We start from the raw sequence: 7,817 nt of genomic DNA, 5'->3' as shown, positions 1-7,817 counted from the left end.
CAAAAAAAAAAAAAAAGACTTAGTGTACCTCCTCAGCCCAGTGAAAAATCATGTCAGAAATTAGTCCAGATTTTTATCCTAACAGCTCTTCATGCCTCCAGAATGCTTATGGCATAGTGAATGTTTTTTTTTTGTGTGTGCAAGTGTTAGAAGAATTAGCACCGTCAATTAGCTCATTCAAATCATTGTCCATCAGCAAAACAAATTCCGCCATGTTTAGCTAAATGCCACCCCCACTAGTGTGTGTGGGCGGGGTTTGCAGGATTGCAATTGCAGAAAATGTATGGAACCAAATTTGCATGGTGAATGGAACCATATTTGTATGCTAAATACAACGCAACACAAATAGGACAAATAATCCGTGTCATGTGACCAAGGTTGGGTAGGATTACTTTGAAATGTAATCCAAAAGTAATCAGATTACAAGTAATCCAAATGTATGTACATACATACATGTAATCCACATGTATTCTTTCAAGGTAATCCTACCCAACCTTGCATGTGACATACAAAGCACCAATCAAATGACAAGTATCCACTCAGCCATTATATGACAGCTGATAGTTTCTGATGAAACCACAGGGTCAAAAGGTTTGATTGGGATAGACAAGAACAAGCCTCTTACCCTCTATTTCTACAAATAAACATGACAAATGTCAAGAAAAGTGCCTACATATTGCACTTTACTGAGCTATCACCATCTGCATAATGTTTTTAAGTAACAGAATCACCGTGTTCTTGTGTAGCCTGAAAGGATTCATCCTTGAAAGCACCCATGTTTGGTTTTGTTATTGGGGATTCCTGGAATGTTTCTCTACTCCCTATGCTGGGAACATTTGAGACTATATTTGCACATAGTACTGTCTACAAAAGCAGGTGTACACTCATCACTAATACTGCTTATTTTTCAATCTAACATACCATATTCATTTAAGTCAAAGTGCAATTTTTATTCACAGTGACAGGTGTCAACACAATATTATAGGAATAAATAAATATACACAGATGACATTTAAATATATTTATCACATTCAGACAGCAAAATATGGCCGACCCCACTGTTGCCCTGAGCACGCAGAAAACCGGTATAAATAATTATGCAACAGCCTGAGCTGAGGCATTTGTGTCTAGTACAAAATCGAGAGAGAGAGAAAGAGAGAGATGCCACCACTGGGCCTGTGGCCCACAAAACTCCTGACTCCAAAAAATAAACATTAACATTTAGGCTAAGGCACTGAGTCAAGGCTGAGCTAAAGCTACTAGACAACCAATAAACAAAAGCAAATAAGTGAGAGCCCCTTGCTGATACTAAAAACACCATAAACCTTCCAGAGCAACCTCTAACGTCATCAATGATTATATGGTAGCAGGGGGAAAGAAATGCAATGAGAGAAAAGTTACAAGGAGAAACAACAAAAACCACAACTAAAGCACATCAACCTAAAAAGCACCAGACTGGAAGTTGGGGATGAGTGATTGAGATGAGATGAGATGATTTGAGATATACTTTACTGATCTCACAGTGGAGAAATTATGTTTACTAAAAGTATTAGGTCACTCAAAGTATTATCATTTACCACAAACTCAGATACTTACTCATTTTACTAAATATGTCATCCTATCACTTTTGGCAATCTGTTTCAATCTTTGGACAAAAAAATAGTGTGAAGACTTACAGGATGACCATGACCCCGAAACAGCAGTCCCCACCAACCAGCACTACTTACTCACCCTCCAGTGCTGAGGAATTAAGAAGTAAGTCTTATATGTGCCCGGAGGCCCATCAGTGCTGGTATTTATGCCTGGATTCCTGAGTGTGAAGTGGATGATAGTCTACAGCTCCCCCTTGATGGGTTGACAGTCAATTGAAAATCACTTCCCCAACCAAGACCAGTACCCACTGTATTTGCAGCTGCATAGACTGGGATATGTGGATGAAATATGTCATCCATGAACACAGACACAGCATGACTTGGAATCAAACTGTGGGCTATACAGCCCTTCTCCAATCCTGCTGATATACGTGTAGTGGTAATGATGGATGGGTAATGATGAAAAGAGGCTGGAATGGTTTGCCACCCCATTGGCATTGGCTTATTACCATCTGATGCCACATGTCAAGCCAGAAAGAATAGATTGAGGGTGATGGATTGGCCTGACTTGACCATTCATCCTCTCAGCCTGACCTTCACACTGATATCCTGGCTTGATTAAAGAGATCTATACTTGCCCAGAGCCACACACTGAGAACACTCCTCTGTTCATTCCCTGCATTTTTAAAAAAATGTAGTTTCACTCTCTTAGTCCATCTTCTTTTGAACTTCATTTCTCACCTGTCATTTTGTCTTTGATTGCCTTTATCTCTACCTTACTTTGAATTGCTCTACCTCTTCCCCTTCCATTCTTTATCTTGTGTTCAGCTTGTTTCATCTAATTTGCTACTGTATCTTTCTCCTTCGTCTCCTCTATCTCACCTGTTCATTATTCTGCTCTCTTCTCTGTTCCCGCTAATCTTTCTCTTTCTCACTCCCTCACTCTCTATCCTTTACCCCTCGCTTGCCTTGAGCAAGGTTACTAATGGTCTCACCCCGACATCACTGCTTTCTTTATCCATACACCCTTTTCACCTGTCAATATTTGTCTCACACATTTAGTGCTTCCTTCACTATCATCCATCTTGTTGTCTCAGTTCTGCACATCTAACGCATCCACAGCCAGTGATATGAACTCTTCAAGAGAATATTCAAAAGAGCAAGTCAGCCGTACCCCAATTAGAATTTTCCTTGTGAAGTGTAACTTGCAACTTAAGAAGAAGCGAGTGAGAGCTCAACAAATGATCAGATGGTGGAAGCTGAAGGAGGAAGACTTTTGTGTGAAATTCAGTGAGCTGTGACAGAGGCACTAAAAAGAGGGGAAGCAGTTTTGGACAACTGAAAAAATACTGAAGATGTGGTGGGACCGTTGGAGAGATGAAGAAATTGGACAGGAGTTCAAGGAGATATGGCATAAGGTGAAAAAAGAAGTGTCAAAAGCTAAGGAAATGACATAGTGAGCTGTACAAGAAGTTGAATGGTAAGGAATAGAAAATGACTTGTACTGAGTGGCCAGACAAAGGGAGAGAGCTGGAAAGGATGTACAGCAGGTTAGGGTGGTAAAAGATGCAAATGGTAATGTGCTGACAAGCGAGGGGAGTGTGTTGAGAAGCTGGAGGGAATATTTTGAGGAGCTGATGAATGAAGAAAATATGAGAAAATAAAGGCCAAATGTTGTGGAGAGAGTAAATCTGTTGGGGAAAGTGAGGAACACGGACCCACAACAGGGGGCGCAAATGAACGGACAATGAAGAAGTCAAATAACAAGGTTTTACTGTTGTGAATTTGCACAACAAACACAACAGATCACAATTGTAAGAATAAACCAATTCCACTGGTGAGGTGTGGGCAGGCTCGACGATAGGAGACGTCCGTCCGAGTCAAACCGGAACCACCCGATTTCCTCTGCCACCGAACCCCGGGAATACTGGAGCTGCCAAGTCCCGAACTCCCAGGTGGCCACTGCCTCCGCTCGTCGGATCCGATACTGCTGGCGAGGAACAGAAACAGTCAGATGTGGGTGCGGCTGCACCCAGCAACACGTAGGGTGGAAACACCACCTCCACCTCTAGTCACAAACAATAGTGCAGTGAAGGGTACTTATCCGATATGGATCAAGTTCAGTCTTCAGCTGTCTTAAGCAGAAGCAAAAACAGGTTAGTCCTCAGAAATATGATGACTGGCTGAGTGCGTTACCTTCCTGGTAGAACGATATCTCTGCAATGAGATGGAGATGCCGTCCAGCTGATATACCCCTCAGCTGATATACCCCTCCTCTTCAGCGGCAGCGCCCTCCGGTGCCTGGAGCCCGCACTCCAGGCGGGGCGCCCTCTGGTGGTGGTGGGCCAGCAGTACCTCCTCTTCAGCGGCCCACACAACAGGACCCCCCCCTCAACGGGCGCCTCCTGGCGCCCGACCGGGCTTATCCGGGTGGCGGCGGTAGAAGTCGGCCAGGAGGGCCGGGTCCAGGATGAAGCTCCTTTTCACCCAGGAGCGTTCTTCGGGGCCGTACCCCTCCCAGTCCACCAGGTATTGAAAACCCCGGCCCGTCCGTCGGACATCCAGAAGCCGGCGCACGGTCCAAGCCGGCTCGCCGTCGATGATCCGGGCAGGAGGTGGCGCCGGACCGGGAGTACAGAGGGGTGAAGTGTGATGTGGCTTGATTCTGGACACATGGAATACAGGATGGATCCGCAGTGAGGCCGGAAGCTGAAGCCTCACTGCGGCGGGATTGACAATCTGGAGGATTTTATATGGTCCTATGTATCGGTCTTTGAGTTTCGGGGAGGCTACTTGCAGTGGTATGTCCTTGGTGGATAGCCACACTTCCTGCCCGGGGCTATACGTAGGGGCCGGGGTCCGCCGCTGGTCTGCATGGGCCTTAGCCCTCGCCCGGGCCCTCAACAAAGCAGAACGGGCGGCACACCACACCCGACGGCACTTCCGCAGGTGGGCCTGGACCGAGGGCACACCGACCTCTCCCTCAACCACCGGGAACAATGGGGGCTGATACCCCAAACACACCTCAAAAGGAGAGAGGCCGGTGGCTGACGACACTTGACTGTTGTGGGCGTACTCGATCCAGGCCAGATGAGTACTCCAGGCCGCCGGGTGCGCGGCTGTCACACAACGTAGTGTCTGCTCCATCTCCTGGTTGGCCCGTTCTGCTTGCCCGTTGGTTTGGGGGTGATACCCGGACGAGAGACTGACCGTGGCCCCCAGTTCCCGGCAGAAACTCCTCCAGACGTGCGAGGAGAACTGGGGACCGCGATCGGAGACGATGTCTGATGGTATCCCATGCAGCCGGACGACGTGGTGGACCAGGAGGTCCGCTGTCTCCTGGGCCGTTGGGAGCTTCGGGAGGGCCACGAAGTGGGCCGCCTTGGAGAAGCGGTCCACTATCGTGAGGATGACGGTGTTTCCCTGGGACGGCGGGAGGCCCGTGACAAAATCCAGGCCGATGTGAGACCAGGGGCGATGAGGTACGGGCAGCGGCTGTAGCAAACCCGAGGACATGCGGTGGTCGGCTTTGCCCCTGGCGCAGGTGGTACAGGCCTGGATATAGTCCCGGACGTCGGTCTCCAGGGATGCCCACCAGAAGCGCTGCCGGACGACTGCCACGGTTCTACGCACCCCAGGATGACAGGAGAGCTTCGAACCGTGGCAGAAGTCCAGGACTGCAGCCCTAGCTTCTGGTGGGACGTAGAGCCTGTTCTTCGGCCCGGTTCCGGGGTCCGGGCTTCGTGCCAGGGCCTCCCGGACGGTCTTCTCCACGTCCCAGGTGAGGGTGGCCACGATAGTGGATTCCGGGATGATGGGATCCGGCGGATCCGACGGTTCCGTTTTGACCTCATCTTCATGTACCCGGGACAAGGCATCCGATCTCTGGTTCTTGGTCCCGGGACGGTAGGTGATCCGGAAGTCAAAACGGCCGAAGAACAGTGACCAGCGGGCTTGCCTGGGATTCAGCCGCTTGGCGGTCCTGATATACTCCAGGTTCCGGTGGTCAGTGAAAACCGTGAATGGCACGGACGTTCCCTCCAACAGATGTCTCCACTCCTCAAGAGCCTCTTTCACCGCAAGGAGTTCTCGATTGCCGACGTCATAGTTCCGTTCGGCCGGGGTCAACCTGCAGGAAAAATAGGCACACGGGTGAAGAACCTTATCGGTCTTCCCGCTCTGGGACAGCACGGCTCCTATCCCTGAGTCCGAGGCGTCCACTTCAACCACCAACTGGCGACTAGGATCGGGCTGCACCAGAACGGGTGCAGACGAGAACCGACGTTTCAACTCCTTGAATGCGGCATCGCAACGATCCGACCAGGTGAAGGGGACTTTTGGAGAGGTCAGGGCTGTCAGGGGGCTAACTACCTGACTGTAGCACTTAATGAACCTCCTATAGAAATTAGCAAAGCCGAGGAACTGTTGCAGCTTCCTACGGCTTGTGGGTTGGGGCCAGTCTCTCACCGCCGCAACCTTGGCCGGATCAGGAGCGACGGAGTTGGAGGAGATGATGAACCCCAGGAAGGACAAAGACGTGCGGCGGAACTCACACTTCTCGCCCTTCACAAACAGTCGGTTCTCCAACAACCGCTGTAGGACCTGACGTACATGCCTAACATGGGTCTCAGGGTCCGGAGAAAAGATGAGTATATCGTCTAGGTATACGAAGACGAACCGGTGCAGGAAATCCCGCAAGACATCATTAACCAACGCTTGGAAAGTCGCGGGAGCGTTGGTGAGACCGAACGGCATGACCAGGTACTCAAAGTGACCTAACGGGGTGTTAAATGCCGTCTTCCACTCGTCTCCCTTCCGGATCCGAACCAGGTGATACGCATTTCTAAGATCGAGCTTCGTGAATATTCGGGCTCCATGCAGGGGCGTGAACACTGAATCCAACAGGGGCAACGGGTATCGATTGCGAACCGTGATCTCGTTCAGCCCCCTATAATCAATGCATGGGCAAAGTCCGCCGTCTTTTTTACCCACAAAAAAGAAACCTGCACCCATCGGGGAGGTGGAATTCCGGATCAACCCGGCGGTTAACGAGTCCCGGATGTAGGTCTCCATTGATTCGCGCTCAGGCCGTGAGAGGTTGTACAGCCTGCTGGACGGGAACTCAACGCCCGGAACCAAATCAATGGCACAATCATAAGGACGGTGGGGGGGAAGGGTGAGCGCCAGATCCTTGCTGAACACGTCAACCAGGTCATGGTACTCCACCGGCACCGCCCCCAGATTGGGCGGGACTCTGACCTCCTCCTTAGCCTGGGAGCCGGGAGGAACCGAGGAACCTAAACATACCCGATGGCAGGTCTCGCTCCACTGCACCACTACCCCGGACGGCCAATCGATCCGGGGATTGTGTTTTACCATCCAGGGGAACCCCAAAATCACACGGGAGGTAGCAGGAGTCACAAAAAACTCGATCTCCTCCCGGTGATTTCCTGACACCACCAGAGTTACAGGTGGTGTCTTATGCGTGATCGGAGGGAGTAGGGAGCCATCTAGCGCCCGCACCTGCACAGGCGAGGTGAGCACCACCAGAGGGAGCCCTACCTCCCTAGCCCATCTGCTGTCCAACAGATTCCCCTCCGAGCCCGTGTCCACCAGTGCTGGGGCCTTCAGGGTTGAGTCCTCATAAAGGATCGTAACTGGGAGTCGTGTGGCGATGTGGGTGTGTCCCACGTGAATGTCTTGGCCCACCCCTAGCCCAGTCTCTAGGGGCGGGCGTTGGTGTTTAACCGCTCGGGGCAGTCTCTTACGTGGTGCTCTATCGAGCCACAAACAAAACAAGCTCCGTGGGCCTGCCTCCTCTGTGCACCTGGTGCCCTAAATGTTGCCCTACTCGTGTCCATTGCTTCGTCAGCAGGGGGAGCTGTGGCCCCACGGAGCGCAGGGGCCGTGGAGCGTGGGGAAGGCGGAGCGCGGTCGGAACCGGAAGGGAGAGGGACGGCGCGTGCCCGGCCACGCCCTTCATCTCGTTCCCGCCGACGTTCTTCTAACCGGTTGTCTAATCGTATGACAAGATCGATGAGCCCATCTAAATCCCGCGGTTCGTCCTTAGCCACCAGGTGCTCCTTAAGAACCAATGACAGTCCGTTTACAAAGGCGGCGCGGAGGGCAGTGCTATTCCAGCCGGACCTCGCAGCCGCGATGCGGAAGTCGACTGCATAGGCAGCTGCGCTCCGACGCCCCTGTCTCATCGACAGTAGCACAGCT

The sequence above is a fragment of the Thalassophryne amazonica genome, chromosome 9, assembly GCF_902500255.1.
Source record: "Thalassophryne amazonica chromosome 9, fThaAma1.1, whole genome shotgun sequence".
NCBI lineage: Eukaryota > Metazoa > Chordata > Actinopteri > Batrachoidiformes > Batrachoididae > Thalassophryne > Thalassophryne amazonica.
The sequence above is the reverse complement of the archived record's forward strand: the minus strand, read 5'-3'. Positions refer to the sequence as shown.